The sequence below is a fragment of the Miniopterus natalensis genome, chromosome X, assembly GCF_054644295.1.
Source record: "Miniopterus natalensis isolate mMinNat1 chromosome X, mMinNat1.hap1, whole genome shotgun sequence".
In the NCBI taxonomy this organism is placed as follows: Eukaryota; Metazoa; Chordata; class Mammalia; order Chiroptera; family Miniopteridae; genus Miniopterus; species Miniopterus natalensis.
Genome location: NC_142103.1, coordinates 29873684 through 29901590, shown reverse-complemented (window position 1 = coordinate 29901590; position 27907 = coordinate 29873684).

Genomic DNA, 27907 nt, shown 5'->3' with positions numbered 1-27907 from the left:
AAATAAATGTTTGCTTTCTTTTTCATTTAGAAGAAAATACACCCACCTTCTGAATGGTTAAGATGGCTTACCTATCTTTTACCCTAGACCATATGAATTGTATAGATGTATTTTTACAATGAAATCTTTCTGCTCTTCATTTCTTTATTGACAGTGTTCTTAAATTCCTGTCCCCCTCCTGTTGTGTACTTTAGTTCATCAACCTCAAACCTAAGAATCTGTGCCACCTTTACTGAATATGTTATATAGCTAGAAGCTAATCTATCCTAATATGTTATGACATTATGCTCTGTAGTATATGTTTTTGCAATGTAGTGAACTATATGTGCATGGAAATGCTTGCTGGTAGAGAACACTGAGCTGGTCTAGCATGTCACAGACATATGCTCTATAATACATGTTTCTGGCAATAGAGTGGACTAGACTTGCATAAAAATACCTCCTCAGACAGAATACGTTAAAATGCTAAATAATAAAACACCTTTAAACATCCCTCTTAAAGCACTTGTGATAAAGTAAGAGCATAAATGGAGGAGCTAGAAATGACAAGAAATGTAATAATCGGGACATGCAGGGAAGGGCCTCTGGCAATCATGTAGCACCACGTGCCACTGGCTTCCCTGAACTTAGAGTTGTTTGGCGAGGGGCAGACACATGAGCCAAGCTGAGCTGATCAAATTCTCTCCTCCGGGGATTTAAATCTAGGATTAAAAAAAATTGAGCCCAGCCAGGTGTGGCTCAGTGATTGAGCATCGACCTCAGATCCAGGAGATCGCGGTTCGATTCCTGGTCAGGGCACAGGCCCGGGTTGTGGGCTCGATCCCCAGCAGGGGGCGCCCAGGAGGCAGCCGATCAATGACTCTCTTAGCATTGATGTTTCTCTCTCTCTCTCTCTCTCTCCCTCGCCCTCTCCCTTCCTCTCTCTGAAATCAATAAAGATATATATTTTTAAAAAATTGCAAAGTCAGTCTTTTTATGTGGTTCTAAATCTGAGAATTGTAGGGCAACCATACTTGGCCACATGGGTGTAAAAACAGAACAGTCTTCAGTATAAGAGCAAAATGAATGAGAGGCGAATCGAGCAATAGACAGTGCTCCCTGGGTTCGTGGCAGCTTTCTCTTTCCTGATTCGAGTCTCTTTTTGAGGCCCAGATGTTTTTCTGTCTGTATTAGTACACTAGGGCTGTTATAACAAAGTACCACTGACTGGGTGGCTTAAGTAACAGCAATATATTTTCTCACAGCTCTGGAGACAAACTCTGAGATCAAGGTGTCTCAGGTTGGTTTCTTCTGAGGCTTCTCTCCTTGGCTTGCAGATGGTCTTTTTTTTCTCCCTGTGTTTCCACATGGTCTCCCCTCTATGCATATGTCTGTTCTAATTTCCTCTTCTTACAAGGACACCAGTCATATTGGATTAGGGCCCACACTTATAATATCATTTAACCTTAAATCCCACTTTTAAAACTCTATCTCCAAATACAGTCGCATTCTGATGTGCTAGGCATTAAAACTTTAATATATAAATTTGAAGGACACACAATTCAGCCCAAAGTACTGCCCTTGGGTTCCATGAGACAAATTTATATCTTTGTATAATCTGTATAAAGCTAAGCCACCATGTGGATAAATCTCAATTCAACGTTACTAAGAAACGCAAAATCGACATACAAAAAATATTGAAAACTATTAAAATATTTACAGAGGTATTGGGAAATGCCACGAAGAGGCTCCAGAGTCTACACAACACTAACTTTCTTGAAAATATTCCTTATTCACTTATCTCTTCAAAACCCCAGTCATTATAATATAGTAGTTCATCCTAATATCTTTCCCTTCTCCGGTGTTAGTTACTTCCCAGTACTCCAAGTCATATCCAACCCATGTGAACTGTTATGTTTTTCCCCCCTACCTTACCCCATTCCTGATCTATTATTTTTTTGCTCTATAATTTACCCTTTCTGTTTTCCAACACAAATCATAAAACCAGTATTAGATTCTTTCATTTCTGCTCATCGGCAACCACACACATTTGCCCCAATTACAATGAAAACAAATCCCTTGGCCTACTGACCTAGCCCAAGTTATTTTACTTACTACAACCAAAAGAATGCTATTATGCAATGCAAGAAAAATATGTTTCACTGCATGCCCTCCCTAACAGTCACTTCTTTCTCTTCCCTGTATCTTCTCACATTAAGCCTATCACTATTTCCCAAATTATGAGGAAAAGATTTTATATAGACCTTTCTTCCTAAGGGTTGGAACGCTTAGTGGCAGTGGAGAGCTATGACCATAGCCACCACCCTGCAGAGGAACAAACCAAGATTCTGCTCCTGTTTTATCAGGCTAGTTCAGCAATGTTTTTGCACACATTGTTTATAGGTAGGGCTGCCCTGACTGTAAATAATATGTAGAGTCACCAGATAACTCCAGGGTATTAGGAAACAGCTGCTAATAATACCCTCAATTTATCCCCTCACCCCCCAAAAAAATCTCTTCTCCACTGACTCCAATACAGTTTCTAGAATTTCAGCTACCTGTCTCTCTGCTGGCTCTAGTAACTGAAAGACCCAGATGAAATGTAAATGTATTCTCTGGGAAGGGAAACAAATTAGTTTACTTAGTAAATATAACTGCCTTAAGTGAATAGGACAGTGGACAGCTAAGTTTTAATGGGGAGAGGGGGTTGGGACAAGCAAGGAAGTTTGGGAGTTTGACCAAGATGGTCAAGGTAACGAAAGAATGGAGTAAGGGCAGTGAGTGCCTGGGAGAGGGAGTGGGGCAAACCCAAGGCAGAAAGGCGCTGAACACAAGCTTTGCTCTTGCATCTGCAATTCTCTTCCAGGATAAACATCACAGCTGAAAGAAACCATTTTTATAAAAGTATGAGCCTTGGGCACAGAGTGAAAGGCATATGTCCTACCCTTTAGTTCACATGCCAAGAGACCAGCTATAAATAAAACTTTCAACTTCTTATTCAGTGTGACTAAAACCACCTAAACCTCTTTATTTTCTCTCACATCTACTCCATATCTTTCCTATGTCATCTACTAACTATAGTTGTTATTCAAATAAAGATCCCTAACCCTATAACACTTAGCCCGTATTTGGCACATTATGGTAAGGAATAATATAAATTTGCATTTCCTTGTGTGTTCAAAATATACCCATTAAAAAGACCCATTTGTCTCGTCCTGCACTACAATTCAATTTTTTTCTTTGTGGCTCAGGATGGCTGACTGCTTGGCTATTGGTTGACTCCCTTGACATTTTTCTCTGACTTTGTATATTGCTTTTTAGATCTCTAAATTTTGTTTGCCCCCCTCCAAAGAGGTTTATTGAATCTGAATATATGATAAACACTGCACTACGCTGGACTGGAAAAACAGTCTTGGGGCATCTTAAGAGAGCTGTTGCAACTAATTAGCATGACATTTATTTTCTGTATATTTTCATTCACAGTGATGTCTTTCATGCAAGGAGCTCAGAAGGTTTTTCAAAATATAAACTAATCCTCAAATCACCCCTGGAAGTAAGAAGAGCAGAAAAGGGACAGAAGGAAAACCCAGCAATAGAGTATTTAAAAGAAGAAAAAAAGTTTTCTGTCCAATGCCATAGAGAAAGACCAGTCTTGGAACCCTTCAGCTTAAGGAACAAGCCTTAAAAATGTAACCTGGCTGGAATGTCACCCACCAGAATCAGAAATGGATGTGGGCACTCAGAAGTTAGAAATAAATTACTTGGTATTTCTCTCTCACAGAAAATCTCTGGGGACAAGAACCATAACAGAGAACTTTTCAGAGGTGATAAGGTTTGAAATGTTTATATGCGATTCTCGGTGGCAACCTTTCCCTGGACAAGGGAAGGCAGAGGAGGTGACCTTGAAGAGCAATAGGGTTATGGCAAGGGATCAATTTCTACAGCTGGCAAGTCTCTGCCATAAGGTCTCTGAAGATAGTGTCAGGGGTGTGGATATCTGTGTGGGTTAGTGCAGAGCAGCCAAGACGGAGGTGATAGATTTAGCAAAAATGAAAAACTGGACCAAATTTACTTGTGTACAATAATGAAGCCATCTCTTGCTTTCCCTTACAGACTCAGGCCTAGGAAGGGAGTAGAGGATGGTGACGCATTAGCCTAGACTCCCTCTTTCCAAACTTACTCAAGCTCCTCCTTTTCAAACTATCTTTGTGGAAAGAAAAAGAGAAAGGAGAGCTTCCTGGTTTACAATGGGGATATTAAAATGATAACTTATGTAAATATCGTGCTTATAACTACTATTTATTGAGTGATTTCAATACACCAAGCACCGTGGAAAAAAATTGACATATATCATCTCATATAATCCCCAAAGTAACTTTACAGGGTAGGCACTATTAATATTAGCATGTAACACCGAGGAAATGAAGACATAGAAATGTGAAATAACTCGCCAAGATTACAAAGCTAGTAAGCTGCAGAGTTAAAATGCTAACCCAGGCCTGCCTGACCGCAAACCCCTTACCGTCCCTCCCTGTACCGCATTGCTTCTTCGTCTGAGGGACTGAAAGGGGCTCTGGCAGCTCTGATCCTGTAACTGAAAATGCATTAGGGTCTGAGAGCAAACCTGGGGGTGCATGACACTAGGGTAATATGAAGCTTTGGGAGGGGCATGAGGGATAAACAAAACATGTTTGGCTGAAGAGTAACTAAATAATTCTTTCCTTTGTCTCCTTGGCCAATTTTGCTAAAGGAAAAAAAACACACGTTTTAATGGTAGGAATAAGCTAAGCTAGGTGGAACTGGACAGTGTCACTGACCTGTGGAGATGCTAAATGAGACACACCAGACAGCCCCAGGAAACATCTGATTACAGATGTGTTAACCAGAAGGAGTTCCCTTGTTTTGATATGTCTCTTTCTGTAGCAAAAAATGACCTCTGTAGCATAATCACAATCTATAAAGCTGTTTAAAAAGTGGAAACCTTTTATGTCTTTCTAATCCCCACCTCCATTAACTATCCCCCCTTGGGGGGCCACAGAGAAATGCATAGTCTTTTCTATTGCCTCTGGTCCTATACTGCTATATCCCACCTGTTTGCTTTTTCTGTCAGCAATACCTTCTCTGAAGTCTTCTCTGATTTCTTCTTTCTATTGAAACTTAATCTGTATTCTGTCCAATTCCTTGGGGCCCATGAATTAAAGGGATAAACTAATTTTGTGATAAAGTGTTGGTGAACCTCAATACGTTATTAATGCTAAGATTACAAGCCATAGGTAGAGCTACTGGAGTAGATACTCTAAGCAAGGACCCCTGTCAGTAAGCGATTTGAATCACATCACCTAAAAAACTAGAAACTTTGATAATATGTAAAGCCAGTGTGTTGCTAAATAAAAGCAGAGAAGCTAGTTCACCGAAACAAGCGTCCTGCCAGCCCTGGCTGCCGCATGGAAGAAGCTAACCCCAAGGAAACCTTGATTAGCAATTTACTACTTAGCACAAAAGAGAAAGGAGCCCTCCAGGTTGGAGAAAGTATGGCTAGAACAGCTCTGTGTATGTGAGGAATATCCATCTGAAAGCCGTTTTCATTATTAGAAAAGAATAGGTTTAATAGACCAGCTGTCTTCCCTTGGTTTGTATCAACTCTAGCTGCTTTGGCAGCAAAAAGTAGGAACAAATGATAATGAATGAAGGTTAAAAAGACCAAAAAAAAAGACAATGGAGATTTAATCCATGAAACATTATTCTATATGGATATTATCCCCTGTATACTAATAATGCAATGGAAGCCAGCCCATTTTACTGTTATTTGAGATAAAAGAGAAAAAAAATAGATAAACATACCTAACATCTTGTTTTCTCTATAGTAAATAAAAATTAAGAATTAACTATGTACTTACCTCCCCCCTTTGGGAGAATCTGAACATTATTGGAATGTTGGATATCATCAACTTAGACATGTCACATTAAAAAAAGGGTAAAAGGGGGACAAATGGCAATGGAAGGAAAGTTGACTTGAGGTAGTAAACACACAACACCATGTATAGATGATGTACTGTAGAACTGTACACCTGAAACCTATATAATTTTATTAAGCAATATCATCCAAAAAATTCAATTAATAAAAAAAAGACTACTGGAACTAATAAGTGATTATAGCAAGGTGGCAGGATACAATAAAATAAAAAATAAAAAAATAAAAAAAACAACCAGAAAGTTCAGGGGCCACAGAAGGTAAGTAATTCTTTAAAATAAATAACTTTTTGACACTCTGTTACTGTTTTTCCTACCATCCATTTACCCAGTTCATTCCACATTCTCTCTCCTGTGTCCTTTTACACCCCTGTTTAAAATCCTCCCATGGACCTTGGGTTAAATCCAAGCCCCTTAAAGTAATGTTTTAATTTGTTCAGGCAGCTGCAACAGAAAACACTATCCTGGGTGACTTATAAAGAACAGAAATTGATTTCTCAAAGTTCTGGAAGCTGGAAGTTCATGATCAAGGCATCTGCAGACTCCCTGGCCGGCGGGGCTCAGCGGCTGAGCGTCGACCTGGGATCCAGGCGATCGGGGTTCAATTCCCGGTCAGGGCACAGGCCCGGGTTGCGGGCTCGATCAATGACTCTCTCATCATTGATGTTTCTGTCTCTCTCTCCCTCTCCTTTCCTCTCTCTGAAATCAATAAAGGTATATTTAAAAAAAAAAAAAAAAGACATCTGCAGACTCAGTGCCTGGCGTGGGCCCGCCTCCCAGTCCATAGATGTTGGTCTCTTTGCTGGGCCTTTACATGGTAAGAAGGCCATGCGGGGTCTCTGGGGTCTCTTTTATAAGGGCATTAATCCCATTCATTAAGGCTCCACCCTCATGCCTTAAGAACCTCCCACGGCCCTACCTCCAAATACGATCACATCAGAAATTAGGTTTAAACGTACAAATTTTGGAAGGACACAAACATTCAGTCTAAAGCATATAGTTTGCACAGCCTTGCGGGGGCTTGTTCCTGGGTACCTCTTGGCCCTCTCTCAGCACAACCTACTTGGCACTCAGCTACCCAGCTCTACCAGATTTCTTTCAGTTCCCCAGATTGCTATATTCTTTCTTAACTTGGTATCTCAGATGCAGCTGCTTCTCTCCAGACAACACGCTAGTTGCAGGCCACGGCTTCTCTGCCCTGCATCTGTTAAACGCCCTCCTAACGGGTCCTCACCTCTACTGGCCCCCCTGCAACTTACTCTTCAGACAGCAGACAAGTCACTCTCGTGCTAACTGGCTTACTGTGACTTTTTTAAGGCATTCTCCAAAAAAACACACGTTTGATTATGCCATATTCTGTGAAGTTTCTTCAGCGGCTCACCATTATTTTCAAGCTAAAAACTGAAATTACTTAGTATTAAAGAGGGCACCCACGAGAAAAGATCTTATCTGCCTTTCCAGCCACATCGCTCCCCACTTCTTCACCTACGGTATGTCCTTGAATGACATAGAAGTGCCTACAGATCCCTCTAAATGTTGCAGGTCCCCCCTAAAAGAGCTTCATTCATAGAAAAACTAGATGTCCGCCAGGAGATATGATTTAAGAAGTTCCAGAAAGACTCTACCTCAAAATATATGACACCACGCCCCCCTCATGCAGAGGAAACAATGAGAGAGAACAGCACAGAAGAAAGGGATGGAAAGTCACCAAACGACTGCCATTTCCAAGTTTTGTCTTGAGTCCATGAGATTTTTTTCCTTTGTTGGCTTCTTCATTGGCCCTGTCTTCATTACACTGAATATCTGGATTCCAGAAACTTCTATAGGATTGGAATTTTGTAAAGAAAACACCTAGCAATTTGTTCTTTTCATTCCTCTGCATATTCCAGTGTTCTGCAAGTGTTGCTAAAGCAAATTTGCTTAGGAAAATCAACACCGTTTCCCTGGGACCCAAATGGCTGAAGAAAAATATCAGGGGTACAAATCCTACCTATGATATCAGGCTTATTACTATTAACTTATTGTGTGCTCAGCTATGAAAAAATGGGACAAATGACGAGTTTGTCACTAGGTTCATTTGGCAAGACTCAGTTCCAAGGATAAAATATAAAATTCTTCAATTATTTTCCCCAAATGAAGGTATTCCCTGATTCAACAAAAGAAATGTTATTCAACGCAGACAAAACTATGGCTGGGCTGAACTGCACGAACACAAAAAGGCCATGAAAAAGACCAATAAAAACAAGGTGGAGAGAAAGATAAAATAACAGGGTTCCTAGAGAAAGTACCTTTTAGTGAACATTTTACTTAAAAGTATTACACAAATAAATTAGGAATGTAAACAGGGTGTTTTTTTTTAAGTTTGTGGAAGATAAACAGGGCCAGATTTTCATTTACGCATTCCCGGATTACCCTTTATATACGACTGACCACGAATGGAATTTCAAGAACTCAGAGATTTAAAAAATGAGTGGCTGCGCTAGCCTATCAAACACATTAACACTGTATTACAATTTTAATTGAAACAAAGCATAGACCTAGGACCCATAAATATAAACAATTGCATTGAATGCGCATAGAAAAGACAAATCCATAAGAATCTATTCTGAAAGGATAATGTCTGTCCTGGCAGAAGTTAATAGTTATGAAGGATTCAAACAAAGAAACACTAAGTGCTTTCAATTCAATTCACAAATACCTAATAACAACCTCCCCGCCTGTAACTTATTCATTCCAACAAGATTTACTCAGTCCCTATTAGTTTGATTCCAGTACAGTTCTAGGTGAGAGGACCCAAAGGTGAACAAAACGCAGTCTCTATTTTTACAAAGCCCACAGCTGAGTAAGAGGAATGAGAGTTGCACCAATAATTATGTCACAAAGGGAGAGATAAATAATACAGTCTATTACAGAGAGCACGGGGGAGGAGCAGCTTTGTGGGAGGACCCATGAAAGACTCGGGCTACTAATGAACTGTAAAGAAAACACACTTAGAAATGTTCCCAGCCCACTGCGGTGCTAGGTCCAAATGAGATGATCGCATAAATCCTTCCTGCCTTAAAGGACACTCAGTTCAAAGGAGTTGCATCGAGCAGGTATTTGGTGGTGGGGTTGGGAGGGTGAGAGGTGCAGATTGCATGTAATTGTTGATGACAGACTCGCCTGCCACTTGCTTCCCCCCTTTTTTATAGTCTTGCAATTATCTTACTACCTGTCACCAAGGAATGCTGGCAAAATTGATAATCTAACAACTTTCAAGCACTTTGAGTTCCAAGAGAACAAAAAATATTAAGAGAGAGATAGTAAAATTTTCTATTTCTACTTAAATATAACTTTTAAATCCCTCTTAGTTTGGTCAGTAAGTTTGCTTTACCCAGTGCTCATAAGCCTTCTATAAGGTTCAGCGAGGATGAGTTGCATATTCAGACATTTATGCCTTGCCCCCCAAATAATTGCTCTATAGGAGTTTGAACATGAACTTTCAATCGTAAATAAGCAGGATTGATGACAAAAATTAAAGAAATAAAAAATTTCACAGCTAAATATAATTATCACTGTATTCTTTTGATCCAAGTGAAGTTAAGCAGAAAAAAAGATGTTAAGACATTAAAGGAAAAACAAATAAATTTAAAAAAAAAAGAAAAAGAGAATCTCATAAAATCTTAGTATTGAACAGTGATAGAACAAACATGATTTTCATCAAGTTTTAGTCTCAGGTAAAGATTGTTTCTTTCTGCCATAGCCCAATCCCACAACTTTTGGTGTGTAGAGAGACACACATGCATCCAGAGGCATTTTCACCTTTATGACCTCACTTGATCATTTCATTTCTACCCGGAATATCAGAGGGATTAGAAGATCAGGTTTGTAGTCCCAGCTCTGTACCTGATGAACTGTGTGACCTTAGACTCATTGCTTACCCTTTCTGAACCCCAGTATTTGATATTCTTCAAAGTTAATAGTCTTACCAACATCACAGTTTTGTGCACAGCATTAAATGAGATAACCAGTATGCATGCACTTGGAAAACCATGAAATGCTGTGCAGAACAGAGGGCACTGGGTCACTTTCATGAAGGCTGTTGACCGTAGTGTCTAAGCAGTTTGGCTGTACCTTGCAGAGCCAGATGGTGTGAGTTAGGCAGAACGTATGGTACATATACAACATACTTAGAGACACACACAGGAGCATATACAAACTCACAAACATAGTACAGCTCCAACTTTATTATATGTGATAAACTGGTTTCTCCCCACTGGACTAGTCTCTCGTTGTAATAACTTAAAGATATATTAACTTTTCAGGACTGAAAATTTGTAATTTAGCATACAAAGACAATAGGAATGGAACCTGGCAACTCATAAGTGCTCATTTAGTATATGGTAATGAAAATACTTTAAATAATATCTGGATAATGGAAGTGTCAAAGACCTAAAAATCCAAGCCTCTCCCATTCCAATTTTAAACAATGAGGAGATTGTACACAATACTTTTTTATGACTTCAAGGTGGGTAAGTGTCCAGATACTAAGTCTCACAAGAACATGCACCCAGTGTGGTATATGGGAAGGAAAATACTTTAAATAATATCTGTATAATGGAATTGTCTTTAAACTTTTACAGCGCTGCCAGATCTCTTCTCCCAGAGCCAAGGATTCAAAGACCAAAGGATCCAAGCCTCTCCCATTCCAACTTTAAACAATGGGGAGATTGTACATGATACTTTTTTATGACTTCAAGGTGGGTAAGTGTTCAGGTGCTAACTCTCACAAGAACATGCACCCAGCGTGAAGGCACATCTAACCCTTTCAAGTAACATCTATTTCACGGTGGCCTTCAACATCATACCATTGTTGTTGAAGCCAATGTGGAAAAACTCTGGGTTGTAGTAAAAAAGTCAACAGTTGTTTAACTGCAGGAAACTTTATTTCAGCGCCCCTCAGATAACAGCATTTGGTAACTGTGTGCTATACATTCACATTTGGACCTGGTCATAAGTAGAGTTTACTCACCATACCTGAGATTGTCGATTTGTACAGTGGATATTGACCTTCCAAATAAAAATTAGTATTGACGACCCAGAATCAAAAATCAGGATCCAGTGCTGGAAAGACTAATAACTTGACTAGAACATCTGCTCTTGAACAATTCACCCTATCTCATCTGGTTTATGTTCTATTTAGTCAAGTTGTATGAAAAGCCACTAAAAGATATGTGGTACCTAGGGTTGGGGAGGTACTGGTGTAATTACTGAGAATTATTTGAGCAATCACTTAACCCAGCATGTGCTTTATTGTACCATAACAGCATGTAAAGCATAAAAGCCCAAAGCCTACAAATTAACCTACAGTGTATATACACCCTCGGAGCCCCATTAAGGTCATAAATGAATCAGAATCGCGACTTTTAAAAACAACTTCCAAATATGGATCCTAACATATTTATGTAACCCATTGTGCCTATAGCCTTCAGTATTATCCGACTAAAGTAGCAATTATCGCTGATTTACCTGCTATTTTCTAATCATTAGACTAGTACAAAGGCGCAGAGGCGAAGTTCCCATGGGAACCATAGGCTAATATTTCTTGCCTTTCATAAAGTCAAACAGTATCACAGTTGCATCATCAGCACTTAGCTATTCATTCAAGCAAAGGTAGGTGGAAACCAACATGAAGCGAGAATGACAAAACTGACCCACCAGCAATTTGACGTGAACTCTGTGTGTGTGTTTTTGTTTTTTCTGTTTTTGTTTTTTTTTTTTGAGTTGCAGAGAGGGGAAAATTGACTCATCTCTACTCTCTCACTTGGGCTCCTTAGTTACCAAGGAATCTATCATCTTTATAAGGAGAATAGCCAGGTTAAGGGCAGAAACTGACTGAGTCCTCCAAACATTTTATCGTCTAAATCTTAGCTTGTAAAAACACAAAATAAAACTTTCAAACTAGGTAATTCTCTATTCACACCCTAGCATGAAAAAGAGACAGATGTCAATTCAAATTAAATTAGGTAGGAAACTAAAGTTTAAGGAAGGTTGGTTAAAGCAAACAAACAAAACCCTCACCAAATAGAATAGCTTTATGAGACAATAATATCAGAAACATTTTGAAAACTTGCACAGCTTATGTTACTCCAAATGTCTAGGCTTTTATTCTGCTACAGATTTCCTGCTTTACAGAGCAAGCTGGCTGATGGCCCTACCTGCTGCTCCTCTGGATCCATCACCGTGTTTACATGGAGGGTCACTCCTCCCATGGGTTGGTCCCAGCCAATGACAACATTGCAGAGGTACAAATAGAGACTCATTACTGAGATGCAGGATCTCTTCATCTAATATCTCTAGATCAAGGACTCCCTGTAGGTCTGGCCCAAACTCTTAAACTGTGCTGCAATCTTCCTACTCTGTCCCTCTTTCTTTTCATCTTTATTACACAGGTGTCTGATCGATAAGTTCTAAGGTTCCTTCGATCTTAATTAGCCCCTTTCCTCTGACCCTTCAAAGGTATTTTCCCCAATAAATCTATTGCACATCTAATGCCATCTTGGTGTCTTCTCAGAGAACCCTCAGGCAAATGGTGCCAGTAGAGGTCCAATAAAACAGGCAGTAATATTGGGTTTAGAGACTGGTTCATGCCCCACCTAGTGTGGAAAAAAATGATATCTTGAGTTTTATGTGGGGTACAAATAGTTCCTGGCACAAAGTGCCAGCCAAATTGATAAATTTCACTAATGATGACCTGGGAAAACATTCCAGTGGAGGGGAATGCTTTTTTAGGCACAATGATTTGGACATTTTAAAGACATGGCAAGAATATGTCTATAAGATCAATAGAGTAGAATGCTCATTTTTAAGTTGTTTGGATGACCTGAAGACAGTTAATGAGAAACTGATAACTATTAACAAACAGTAAAAGGCTAAAGGTTAAAACCATAGAACCTTGTTGGTAGATTAATGCAGGTATTTATCTCCTACAGTAGAAGAGTAAACACTGCTGAGGGGCAGACACTGACTCTTACAGTCAGAGTCACAGAGCTCCAAAGACATTTAAAGGCTCAGACAAGGTGGTCTATTATGCTTAGTTAGAACCCTGAGTGGAAAAACCTGGGACCTTGAAATACAGGGGAATATCTAGATGGATTCCTCTGAGCTTGTTTACTCTGCAGAAGCCCAAATCCTCAGAACTTGCAGAAATGTCCTACCCGTTCCTATAAGAGCTAGCACTTTTGCTGTACTGGAAAATGTTGTAGAGGCCTACCTGGCAAGGCTACAGCATCTCTCTGCCCACCCTCACATCCCTCAGGAACTGTTTCCACCTACTCTCTTATCTATAATGTATTTAACTAGGGATAAATCCCAGGATAACCTGTCTGGGAACATTTTGGGCCTGATAAGGGGGAAAAAAGATTATAGCCTGAAGGAGCTGAAAAAATCATCAAGCTTGTACCAGCAGGAGTCTGGCAAGTACTCTTAGCACTGGACTTTGAAGATACTTGATTAAGGCCACCAGAATATAAGACTGGATAAGCAGGAATTCATTGACTTAGTGGCACTTTATCGGGACATAGGATTTAACACTTCTGCAAGGACACCAAAGGATGGGGCAAACTCACTGTTAGTGTGGTTTTTAGAAACCTGGAGAAAGCGATGGCCTATATTGAATGAAGTGGAAATGCCTGAGGTACCCTAGCATACAACAAAGGGAGAGATACACAGTTTCAGAGAAATGGACAAGCTAGATTGACTATATTATGAGAGGCCAGAAGACCCAGCAAAGGAAAGTGTTTCACAGGAGGGCCGAGAGGACACAACATTCATCAAGGAATGCACTGGTGAAAGGGGCAATAGCATCATTAAGAATTTCAGTGTTGGCGGTGCTCTTCAGACCAGAGATGATAATAAGAAAGGCAATTACAGAGCTGGGCTAATTAATATCCATGGGGATAATAGGATCCTGGAGTAACAGAGGACAAGGGACAAGGCTTAACTCCAAGAAGCCAAGAGACTACAATCACAATAACAACCAGTACTATAGAGGGGCAGCCAAGGGGTCATTCCCAACAGGGAGTTGCAGAGATAGTTAATGGAATTGTTCACTGGGAGCAATAGAGATGAACAGCCAACAAGGGTGTTGATCAACAACTATAAGCTGAAAAGACAAGTGTGGACAAACAGGAGGCTAAGGGAAGTTATACCAATAAAAGTCATGATCTTTTACTCAGTATGCAGACATATTTTTGGAACTTTGCTGTAGTCTAAAGAAATTCCTAATTAATTTTCCCTCCTTTCCCCTCTCCTTCAGCGATGTCAGGTTTACAATATGGTCTAAAGATTCTCCATGCCATCTCTAGTTCCCTTTCTTTTATGTTCAGGCATTTTCCTTAAGAAATTGGCAATCTTATTCCACCTAAATATCTGTTTCTGAAGGACCTCAACTAACTTACTTCTCAAAGACAGCACAGGCCTAGCTTGCGGCTAACCTGTTGCCACAAAATGGCAGAAATGGCACAATTTATTGCCACTCTTCCCATCAACAGATGGAGTGTACTTCTCTACCACTTGCATCTGAACTAGACCATTGACTTGCTTTGGCCAAGTGAGTGTAACAGAAGTAATGTTTTAAGAGTTCTGATTCTGGGCTTCAATAGATTATACAAGTTTCTTTTCCCATTCTGGTTACCCAGTCACTATCACCATATGAACAAGCCTGAGACCACAGATATCCTTCCTGTGGAACCTCATGGGAAAAATGTTCTATGGAAATACACTGTGGGTAATGTAAAACCCAATCAGATAACATTGTTGGAAACTGAAGGCATAGTGAATTAAAACTAATGGAATGTGGATTCCAAGATAGTGGCAGATTAAGTGGGATCTACACTGATGTTCTCCTAGGACCAAACTGGAATTACAAATAAAATATAGAAAAACTATCCTGAATAGTCAACTAAAGACTGACTGGAGAGCACCCTCATAACCAAGAATGTAAAGAGAAAACAACGTTGAGATTGGTAGGAAGTGCAAAAGCACTAAAGGGTTGTTGGACTCCCCCAGGTAGCAGCTGAAGTTCCTGAGGGATATTTCAGCTGTGGGGGTTCCCACTGAGAACTTTAGGGCCTAAACTCCAAGCTGGGCTTCCCAGCCCAGAGCACCAGAATTGAGAAAGGTGCCCACATAACATCTGGCTTTGAAAAGCAGCAGGGTTTCTGTCTGCCAGGGAGAGATGCCTGGAAATGCAGGTACCCTCTAAAAAGGTCAATGCACAAAATTTCTTATGTAGCCACTCACCTTTGGATCCAGCAGAGGGAGAGCAGAGTAGACTACAGCTGTGTGAGGAGAATTCAGGGTTAGGGGCTCTGGGGATAGAGCTGGGAGGGCAACCACTTAGATTCCTGTGCTGAATCATTCCCCCATACTGCAAACGACATTTTCCTCAAGCAGACCTTTACCATCTAAGCAGCTTTTGCCTGGGGGTGAAGCAATTGCCCAACCCTGTTGGAAAACCTCACACCCCATTCTGTGGAGTTTATGCCTTGATGTGGTCTACAGCCTGAGGTTCATTAAGAGATTGAGAATAACAATCAGCCAGCAGGCAGAGGTGGGTCACTGGGTACTTTGAGTCTTTGCCTGATCTGTTTCTGGACATGGGGCTCAGAAAAGCAGACCTAAATGCCCATCTTGGTCCTTTCCAAGTGTACCTAGCCTCAGCAGAGTGAGCCACAAGTGGTGTATTGCTGATAGCTCCAAACAGGGTACTCAGGGTCAGTCAAAAATAGGGTCTAACATTGTCCTGCACCAGAGACTCTCCAGAAAGACTGGGAGTCAGCAGATTTACCTAATACATAGAAACAAACCCAAACAGGAAGCCAAAATGGGGAGATAAAAAAACAAGCCCCAAATGAAAGAACAAGAGAAGTCTCAAGAAAAAGAGCTAAATGAAATGGAGATAAGCAATCTATCAGATATGGAGTTCAGAATAATGATTACAAAGATGCCCAACAGCATAAGGAAAGATATAGAAATTATGAAAAATGATGAGTCGGAAATGAAGAATGACATAGCAGAAATAAAGAATACATTGGAAGGAATAAACAGCAGATTAGAGGAAGACAAGGATAGGATAAGCAAATTAGAGAGCAGGGTAGAAAAAAAATCACTCAGAGAACCAAAAAGAAAAAACAATTAAAAAACAGGACAGTTTAAGGGAGCTGTGGAACAACATGAAACATAGCAATATCTGCATCATATGAATACCAGAAGGTGAGAAAGTGAGCAAGGGATAAAGAACCTGTTTGAGGACATAATAGCAGAAAACTTCCTTAACATGGCAAAGGAAAAAGTCACACAGGTTCAGGAGGCACAGAGAGTCCCAGGCAAGAATAGCCCAAAGAGGCCCACGCCCAGACACAACACAAAATGCCAAAAATTAAAAGACAAAGAGAGAATTTTAAAGGTAGCAAGAGAGAAGCAATTTGTTACCTATAAAGGAGCCCCCTCCCCCAATGAGGCTATCAGTTGATTTCTCATTAGAAACTCTAGAGGCCAGAAGGGAATGGCATGAAGTATTCAAGGTAACGGAAAGCAAGGATCTGAAACAAAGACTACTCTATCCAGCAAGGCTATCATTCAAAATAGATGGTGAAATAAAGAGGTTCCCAGACAAGAGAAGGCTGAAGGAGTTTATCACCACCAAACCGGCATTACAGGAAATGTTAAAGGGATTGCTGTAATAATAAGAAACAGAGAGAGACAGCAACATAGGCATAAAGAATTAAAATGGGAATAAATAAGTACCCATCAATAATAATCCTAGATGTAAGTGGATTAAATGCTCCAATCAAAATACATAGGGTAGCTGAATGGATAAGAAAACATGACCAATTATATGCTGTCTACAAGAGACCCACTTCAGAAAAAAAAACACAAAGGATGAGAGTGAAGGGATGGAAAATAATTTTCCATGCAAATGAAAATGAAAAAAAAGCTGGGGTAGCAATACTTATATCTGACACAATAGACTTCAAATTGAAACCCATAATAAGAGACAGTAAAGGTCACTACATAATACTAAAGGGATCGATACAAGAGGATTTAACCCTGGAAAAACATATATGCACCCAAAATAGGAGCACCTAAATATAAATATGTATATATATAAAACTTCTGTAGGACGTTAAAGGAGAGACTAACAGCAATAAAGTCATACTCTGGGACTTTAACACCCCACTGACTTCCCAGGATAGATCTTTCAGGAAAAAAAATCAACAAAGAAACAGCGACCCTAAACAACACACTAGATCAGATAGATATATGACATTTACGGAACATTTCACCCCAAAGGTGCAGAATATACACTCTTCTCAAGTACACATGGGACATTCTTAAAGATAAATGACATATTAGGACACAAAACAAGTCTCTACAAGTTCAAGAAGATTGAAATCATATCAACCATCATCTCAGATAACAATGGCATGAGTTTAGAAATCAACTACAGTAAAAACACTCAAAAACACTCAAACACATGGAGGCTAAATAGCATGTTATTAAACTGAATGGGTTACCAATAAGATCAAGGAAGAAATCAAACACTTCCTGGAAACAAATGAATATGAGCTCACAACAACCCAAAATCTATGGGACAGAATGAAAGCAGTCATGAGAAGGAATTTCATAGCATTACAGGCCCACCTCAAAAAAACAAGAAAAAATTTTAATAAACTATCTAACCCTACAACTTAAAAAATTAGAAAGAGAACAACACGAAAAGGCCAGAGTAAGTAGAAGGAAAGAAATACTAAAGATCAGAGGGGAAATAAATGACATAAAGAAGAAAAAAAAAAACAATACAAAAGATCAATGAAACCAAGATCTGGTTCATTGAAAAGACAAACAAGATTGGTGAACCTTTTGCCCAGGGGTGGGGAAAGTCTGGCCCACAGGCCTTATATGGCCCTCTAAATCATTTGGTCTGGTCCTGCCAGGGCAAACACAGTTGGGACTCAAAATTGAATAAATCTAGAAGCATTTTTCATAGCTAATGTTTAAGTTGATAATTTTGTATGGCCCGTGAATGTTATAAATACCCAAATGGCCCTTGGCAGAAAAAAGGTTCCCCACCGCTACAGTTTAGCCAGATTCATCAAGAAAAACAGAGGACCCAAATAAATAAAATCAGAAACCAAAGAGGTGAAGTAAGAACTGACACCACAGAAATACAAAGCATTGTAAGAAAACTCTATGGATAACTATACGCAAACAAGCTGGACAACATGGACAAAAAGGTTAAATTCGTAGAAAAATACAATCTTCCAGAACTGAATCGGGAAGAATCAGAAAACCTAAATAGGCCAAAAACAACTGATGAAATTGAAGCAGTAATCAAAAAATTGCCAGCAATCAAAAGCCTTGGTCCCGATGCCTTCACAGGGGAGTTTAACCAAACATTCAAAGAACTAACACCTATCCTCCTCAAATTATTACAAAAAATCCAAGAGGAAGGAACACTTTCCAGATCTTTTATAAGGCCAAAATTGTCCGAATTCCAAAACCAGATAAAGACACTACAAAGAAAGAGAATTATAGGCCAATATCCCTGATAAAAATAGATGCTAAAATCCTCAACAAAATATTAGCAAATCAGATCCAGCAACATATCAAAAATTTCATACACCATGACCAAGTGGGATTTATTCCAGGGATGCAAGGCTGGCACAATATTCATAAATCAATATGTGTGATACATCACATAAACAAATTGAAAGACAAAAATCATATGATCATATCAACTGATGCAGAAAAAGCATTTGATAAAATCCAACACCCATTTTTGATAAAAACTCTCAGCAAAGTGGGAACAGAGGGCTCATACCTCAACAAAATGAAGGACATACATGACAAACCTACAGCCAACATCATACTCAATGGGCAAAAACTAAAACCATTTCTCTTAAGAACAGGAACAAGACAGGGGTGTCCACTTTCACCACTCTTATTCCACATAGTACTGGAAGTCCTAGCCACAGCTATCAGACAAGAAGAAAACAAAAAAGGCATCCAAATTGAAGAGGAGGAAACAAAACTGTCATTACTTGCAGATGACATGATATTGTACATAGGGAATCCTAAAGACTCCACCAAAAAACTGCTAGATTTAATAAACGAATTCAGCAATGTAGCAGGATACAAAATTAACACCCAGAAATCTATGGCATTTTTATACACCAATAATGAACTCTCAGATAGACAAACTAAAAAAAAAAAAATCTCATTTACCATTGCAACAAAAAAATTAAGATACATAGGAATAAACTTAACCAAGGAGGTAAAAGTCCTATACTCAGAAAACTACAAAACACTGAAAAAAGAGATAAAAGATATAAACAAGTGGAAGAACATGCTGTGTTCATGGATTGGTAGGCTCAACATCATGAAAATGTCCATACTACCCAAAGCAATCTATAGATTCAATGCAATCCCCATTAAAATACCAACAGGATATTTCACAGATCTACAATAAATACTCCAAAAATATATATGGAACCAAAAAAGACCCCAAATAGCATCAGAAATCTTGAGAAAGAAGAACAAAATAGGAGGGATCACAATACCAGATATCAAGCTATACTACAAAGCCACTGTAATCAAAACAGCCTGGTGCTGGCACAAGAACAGGCATATAGGTCAGTGGAACAGAACAGAGACCCCAGAAACTGAGGCAAGCCATTATGCTCAATTAATATTTGATAAAGGAGAAAACAGCATACAATGAAATAAAGACAGTCTCTTCAACAAATGGTGTTGGGATAATTGAACAGGTATATGTGAAAAAATGAAACTAGACCACCAACTTACACCATATACAAGAATAAACTCAAAATGGATAAAAGGCTTAAATATAAGTTGTGAAACCATAAAAAGTCCTTGAAGAAAACTTAGGCAGCAAAATTTCAGACATCTCAAGTGGCAAAATTTTGAGATACAATTCCTAGAGCCAGAGAAACAAAGGAAAAAATAAACAAGTGGGACTGCATCAAAAAAAAAAAAAGCTTCAGCACAGCAAAACAAATAAACAAGCAAACAAAAACAAAAAATCAGCATCAAAATGAAATCAGAACCCACTGTATGGGAGAACATATTTGCCAATGAAACATCTGATAAGGGGTTAATTTCAAAAACAACTCAACAAAAGGGAGACAAACTATCCAATTAAAAAATGAGCAGAGGACCTAAATAGACACTTCTCCAAAGAGGACATACAAAAGGCCAAGAAACATATTTAACAATGCTCAAAGTCACTAATCATCAGAGAGATGCAAATTAAAATGACAATGAGATACCACTTCACACCTGCCAGAATGGCTACCATCAATAAATTAACAATCAAGTGCTGGAGAGGGTGTGGAGAAAGGGGCACCCTAGTACACTGCTGGGGGGAATGCAGAGTGGAGCAGCCACTATGGAAAATAGTGTGGAATTTCCTCAAAAAATTAAAAATGGAACTTCCATTTGACCTAGTGATCCTATTTCTAGGAATATATCCTAAGAATCCTGAAACACCAATCAGAAAGAATATATGCACCCCTATGTTCGTAGCAGCATTACTTACAATAGCTAAGATCTGGAAACAGCCCAAGTGCCCATCAATAGCTGAGTGGATAAAAAATCTGTGGTTCATTATACAATGAAATACTATGCAGCTGTATAAAAGAAGAACCTCTTACTGTTTGTGACAACATGGATGGTCCTGGAGAGTATTATGCTAAGCAAAATAAACCAGTCAGAGAGAGACAATTATCACATGATCTCACCTATATATGGAATTAATGAACAATATAAAGACAAACAAAATTGATGCACAGACCTGGAAACATACAACAGACTTAGGATTCTCAGAGGAATTGGGAGGGGGAGGGAAGAGATCAACCAAAGAACTTATATGCATATATGCATGACCCATGGACACAGACAATTTTGCAGTGAAGGCCTGGGGAGGGGGCAGAAGTGGGGAGGAGGGGGTCAATGGGGGGGAAATGGGGGCATCTGTAATACTTTGAACAATAAATTTTCAAAAACACAACCTTTTAGAGTTTTGACACAGTAAATGATTCCTGTTATGTCCAGCAGTTCCTCTCATGTCAGATTTCCAAACCCATCTTCATCCTGGTCCCCCTCATCACAATACATCCCTGTTGATCAATACTCCACATAAAATGTGATACACAGAAAAGAACACTACACTAAAAATATAAGAGGACCAACTGCAGAGTGGGACCACGAATTTCTTTAAAATGGACAATATATATCTATCAACATAGGCCAAGTTTTTATTCACTTTGTCCAGCAGCTTCTAAAAATGATTTTTTTCTTTAATTTCCAATGACCTGATTTCAATGAAAAAAAAAACAAAAAACCCAAAAACAAGCAGGATAGAAGGAGCAATAGCATACAGATTTTGCATTAGCCCCCTAAATACCATTCCCCTGGTGTTCCCTACTCCCACTCTCTACCCAAGCCCCTGCTGTTTCCCTGAGGTTGAGATTTTGAATTTAGTCTTTGGTTAGAGAAACCCCAACAGCCTGACCTTGATTCATATGCAGATTCTGCTCCAAGGTTAGAGCTCTATAAGCAGGATGGTTACAAAAGCCTCTCTGGAATAAGATTTTGAGGCATGTTTAATTTAAAACACTAAATATTTCATCTATAAAATGTGACTGGAAGAGCTCATATCTGAGATTTTAGCTTTTTTTTTCTTTTCCTGATATTTAAAAGTTGTGAATTTCAAGACCTCCGAGATGCTGGTAGAGGACATGACATGGGAAACAACTGCAGGGTTCATCCCTCCCATGGGACAGAAGAGTTGTAAGGAAAAGCTGATCCCAAAGATGCCAGTGGGAAGAGCTCTACTATCCATGCTTTTGCCCCACAGCTTGGACAAAAGGAAACACTGAGTGTTTTAGTCAAGCTTTTTGTAAAATTCAGTTTGACCCATATTAACTGACTCTGTACTATGGGCTAAGCACTGGGCTTGGTTCTAGCAATATGATGGAAAATAAAGCAGTTAATAAGATACTGTCCTAGCCCTTGAAGGTCTCTTACATGATCCATACTCATGTTTTGATATTTTTTCATTGAAAATTAATCTCTCTCTTACACACGCACACGTTTATTTTGTTTTTCTCAGCAGTCATAACCTCACTCAAAGCCCGACCAAAAATGCTTTATCACCTTAGTATGAACAGAAAGTCCCATTTGTGTGTGCTCCCCAAATACTCCAGCCCCAAGAGCACCCTAACATACTAGTGTGAACAACCAACCAACCACATTTGTGCTCTAATAATAACCTTTTAAGGATAAGAGTTTTAAGGCTGATAGGCAGGGTACCGTGATGGATTAATTAGACACTGCTGGCCATCACTGCTGCTTGCAGCATTTTAATGGATTGGTAAGGGCTTTGCTTTCATTTTTCTTTCATTTATTTTTTCTGTGCCACAACTTTACAAAATGCTTCAAGGGTTTGAAATTAATAATGAGTAGAAAAAGTGACTGAGTTGATGTGCTCAACCTACAGTCACACAGTCCTATAAAACTCATTTATTCTATACAACGCTGCTTCTGGAATTTTTAACTCTGTTTATCACGGGACAGCCAAGTTTATGGTTGCCAGCTGTTTACTGGTGACGGTAAATTTTAACCAGGCTCCTGAACTCCTCACAGTGTTTCTGGAGACTAATGCTTTTCAAAGCATTGAAAGTTCGTTTCTGGATATCTGTGCCTCAGTGCTTGTGTTGGTGGGCCTAGGAGACGGGTGTCTGTCTTACTAAGGAGCCATAGTGCTCTTTCCCTGATATGTAACCTGGAGCAGATTTTTATCAGTTCTGCATGCTGAACACCTTAGCTCTTCCAATTTTCCAGGAAGAGCAAATACCTGCTTTCATCTTTCATATGATAGAATTAATAGTAAGTATTTTTTCTGAGGCCAGTTTGAAGGTATAAAAATAAAAATAATACCTACCAATTAATAGTTACCCATTCTATGCCAGACACAATTCTAAGTCCTTTCTATGAACATTTCCGTGTTAATCACCAACATAGTTCTATGAGGTAGATAGGCTTGGAGGGATTATATTTCTTTTTTAAAGTCTTGGTCACAAGGGGCTGTGGGAGGGATACAAAGAGTTTGGTAAAAGGGTGCAAACTTTTCACTATAAGAGAAATAAGGTCTGAGGATCTAATGTAAAAACACAGTGACTATAGTTAACACTGTATCATATCATTGAAATTTGCTAAGAGAGTAGAACATAAATGTTCTCACCAAAAAAGAAAAAAAAAAAGATAAATATGTGAGAAGCAGGGAAAAAATATCTTAGAGCTATCAATTGCAAAGGTGAGATTCAAGACTATAGTCCCCACCCACAGCCCCTTCGCGGAAACTGGCCTATTTTCAGGGAGTCCCGCTGAAATACAGAAAATTATTAACCTAACGACTTGAATGTCAACATTTGTTAAAATGGGCTGCTAATGACGCAAAGTTGAGATTATCAGAAATTGTGAACAACACAATGAAACACATTCAGTAGTACCTGAGATAACTAAGATTTGAGAACTTTTCCCAAGTTAATTAGAGAAGCCGAGAACAGCAGATGTTTTTCTTTCTTTGAGCAAGGGCTTCCGTGCCTGCCTATGTGAGGTTACAACCGACTGTGCTGAAAGCTTTAAATAGTTCCTGATATTTCATCACGTTACGATAAGACCCTTGGCTTCACTTGCAGATAAGCTATGCCCATCTCCAACCACACCAGCTTCTGAATATAGACAATAAAAGGTGTTAACATTTACCTGCAGCAGCTATGGAAAAATAATTATCTAGACCGAACCGAAGAATATTACTCTGAACATTGTGTATGAATAATTGTGAAGCCTTATAATAAAATTTGCAGAAAGGAAAAATTCATAATTTTTGTTACCAATGTTACCTTTAGGGAGCTCATTAATACTATAAGACAGCAAGGTCATATATCAGCTCTGAGGACGTGTTGATTTTTAGGGAAATTGCCTTCTAAATGATATTTATTCACATAAAACCACCAACTTCGTTTGAGACAATTATTATTCTCCAGGACTTGACTGTGGCTTGAGGGAATACAGGTGATAAAGTTTATAAGGAGTGGGAAGATGACTACGTTGATAATTATGTTGACTTCAGCCAAAAGTCATTGCTTCTATATAAAGTGATGGCAAATGTCTTACATCTCCTTTTAGAATGAGCTTAATAACAGTCTCCCTTTTTATCACTAGATTTCATAGGTCACCAAAGTATCTTGTTAAAGGAAACTCCTTTTTTTGTATTTTTTTTTTTTAATATATCTTTATTGATTTCAGAGAGAGGAAGGAAGAGGGAGAGAGAGAGAAACATCAATGAGGAGAGAGTCATTGATCGGCTGCAGCCCGCAACCCGGGCCTGTGCCCTGACCGTGAATCGAACCCCGATCGCCTGGATCCTAGGTCGACGCTCAACCGCTGAACCACACCAGCCGGGCAGTATTTGACTTTCTTAAAGGGAGAGGAGGCAATTCACCATTTGCCTGTCCGCTCACTGTTCGCCTCCATACTTCCTATAGACAATAAAGAAGCAGAGCGATTTTCTTTCAATGAAAAACCCCCACAAACTAATATAACTTAATATTTACTTATTTATTTATTGTTATTTTGTCAATTACGGTTTACATTCAGCATTATTTTGTATTCGTTTCAGGTGTACATCATAGTGGTTAGACAATCATATTCTTTACAAAGTGGTCCCCCTGATATTTCCAGCACCCCCCGGCACCTTACATAGTTATTACAATATTATTGACTCTGTCCTTCACATCTCTGTGACCTTCACTTTGTAACTACCAATCTATACTCAATTCCTCCACTTTTTCACTCAGTCCCTAACCCCTCTCCCCTCTCGTAACCATCAGTTTGTTCTCTGTATCTATGAGTTTGCTTCTGTTTTGTTTGTTTGCTTATATTGTTCTTTCAATTCCACATATGAGTGAAATCATATATTTGTCTTTCTCTGACTTATTTCACTTAGCGTAATACCCTCTAGGTCCGTCCATGCTGTTGCAAATGGTAAGATTTCCTGTTTTATGGCTGAGTAATATTCCACTGTATACATGTAGCACAATTTTTTTTATCCATTTGTCTGTTGCTGGGCACCTGGGTTGCTTCCCTACTTGGCTGTTGTAAATAAAGCTGCAGTGAACATAGGGGTGCTTATATTGCTTTAAATTACTGTTTTGTGGTTTAAATTTGCATTTCTCTAACAGTTAGTGATGTTGGGCATCTGATATTCATATGTTTATAGGCCATCTATATGTCCTCTTTGGAGAAGTGTCTATTCAGATCTTCTGCCCATTTTTAAATGTTGATTGTTTGTATTTTTGGTGTTGAAAGTATGAGTTCTTTATAAATTTCAGATATTAACCCCTTATCAGATGTATCATTGGCGAATATGTCCTCCCATTTAGTAGGTTGTCTCTTTGTTTTTTTGATGGTTTCCTTGCATTGTAAAAACATTTTAGTTTTATGTAATCCCATTTATTTTTTTCTTTTCTTTCCCTTCCCCAAGGAGTAAACCAGAAAAAAATATTGCTACAAGAAATGTCTGAGAATTACTGCCTATGTTTTCTTCTAGGATTTTTACGGTTTTGAATCTTACGTTTAAGTCTTTAATCCACTTTGAGTGTATTCTTGAATAAGGTGTAAAGAAGTAGTCTAGTTTCATTTTTTACATATATCTGTCCAATTTTCCCAACATCATTTATTGAATAGATTGTCTTTACTCCACTGTATGTCCTTGCCTCCGCTGTCAAATATTAATTGACCATATAGACATGGGCTTATTTTTGGGATTTCTATTCTGTTTCATTAATTAATACGTCTGTTTTTATGCCAGTACCATGTCCTTTGATTACTATGTTACTTGGTTTAGTGATACACCCAAGAGCACACTGCTAATAAATATCAGAACCAGAATTTGAATTCAGATTGAAACATTTCAAATAAAGGAAAGAAAGGAATAAATATATATAGAATGAGGAGAGCATCTGAGTTTAACACTCTTAGGTCAATTTAAAACGGTGAAAAATAATTGAAATTGATTTTTGCATGGATGGTAAGTTGGCATACAAGGGTATTTATTAACCTAAACTGTCAGTCCATTTGTGTCCCCAGTGTCTATCCCAGTGTCTGGAGCATAACAAGTTACTCAAAAACATTCATTGAGGAAATACCTCATTTTATGGATAAATTAATAAACACCATTGTGATTTCCAAAAACTGATGCCTGGGCTCTTACGAGGACATAGTTCAAACTCTTACTCACAGGTTTGTGCAAAAACATTGAAATAGAAACACTAATGAGGATTTAGAGGTGTCTATAGGTAGACTGTACATGTTCTGAGGACCCTTAGTCAAGATGTCAAAGATAAATACTGAAAACCTACCATTAAACTTATACATTTGAGAGGTAGACCTGGAGCTGCTAGGCAGGCCTGCGGCCTTCTTTGCCAGATTTCATTTCTGTGGTGGACAGCCGAGTCCAACTTTAATTTAGAGATGAGCTAACCTTCCTAACTCTAACTATTGATTAAGATATTAAGGACAAACCCTTAAGTTCAGCTGAGGATAGCATCATTATTTCAAAAAGCTTCTTTTTTTTGATGTAAGGAAAAAAAAAAAAAAAAAACCAGCATAAACTGAACATTTACTGCAGGGGGATTTCCTCCTCATTATTCAAGGATAAAGTGTGACTAGGATGATGGGGTCAGCTATTCTCTAGGAACACAAAGCAATTCCTTTAAGTAGTTCAAAACAGGCAGAAGGTATTTTACAGCCTTTGCTAGGCGCTCACTCATTTCCCCGGCTGAAGGCAGATTGTTTGAGTATATGTAGCGATGCCACAACCCCCATTTCCTTTTGATCAGTCAATAGGGGACACAGATAATTCAGCGAGGCAAAATCAGCCTCTTTTTTTTATCTCAGACAATATGAGTCCCAAATTGACTGTCATGGATACAAATCTAGAGAAAGAAATATTTCCATTCAAACCAGCTGGCCCTGCATGCCCGCTTCTCTTCTGGAGGTGCTGGCTGGCCCTTCCTGGAAAAAAGCTTATTCCACTGTTGCCCTCAACCAGCTGGAAAAAAAGGAGATAAGTTTACTTGGTGATAAATTGTTGGAAAAGAATCATCTGAAAACCTCTGTGCAATTAACACGGTGCTACAGATTTGGAAGTCAAAGCAGAGCAAAGAGATTAAACATGCTGAAGGCGTGGGAGGCTTTCATTAAACGTTGCCACACAAACGTGCAGGACCGTTCCAGCCTGACCTCTTTGAGCAAAACCACTTCACGTTCTGCCTGTTTTGACCAATTTTGTGATCTTATACGGAAGAGAAATCATGCAGATAGGGTTTGATTGGGGTGTTGTGTTTATTGGTAAAGCCCAAAACACCGCACCGAGGCTGTTACTGTCTAAAGCAATTCAGGGGAATGGCATCTAGGCTTCTAGATCCCAAGAAAGGCGCTGCATTTCCTAAGTGAACCCACGGAAGAACAACATTCAAACTCATCCTGCTCTGCCACTGTCTAGTCAGATTAAATAAAACACCTCTCCAAGATCCGTTCCTTCTTGCCTTAAGCATTTTTCTACCTCTGGTGAACACACGGCCACTAGCTGCCCATGCCTCAGTCTGCACATTGAACCTGTTATTATTCTTAGTAACTAAATTCTTTTTCAGATACAAATTTTTCCCAATGTGGAGAAATAGGCTGATAGGGGATAAAAATCAGTATTCTTTTTCTGTTAAGGTTGGCATGTTGACGCATTCCTCAGATATGAATTAGAGAGTTGCCATAAGACTAACATGGATCACTGTGCCCTAAAGACCCAATCCAACCACACACACACATATTT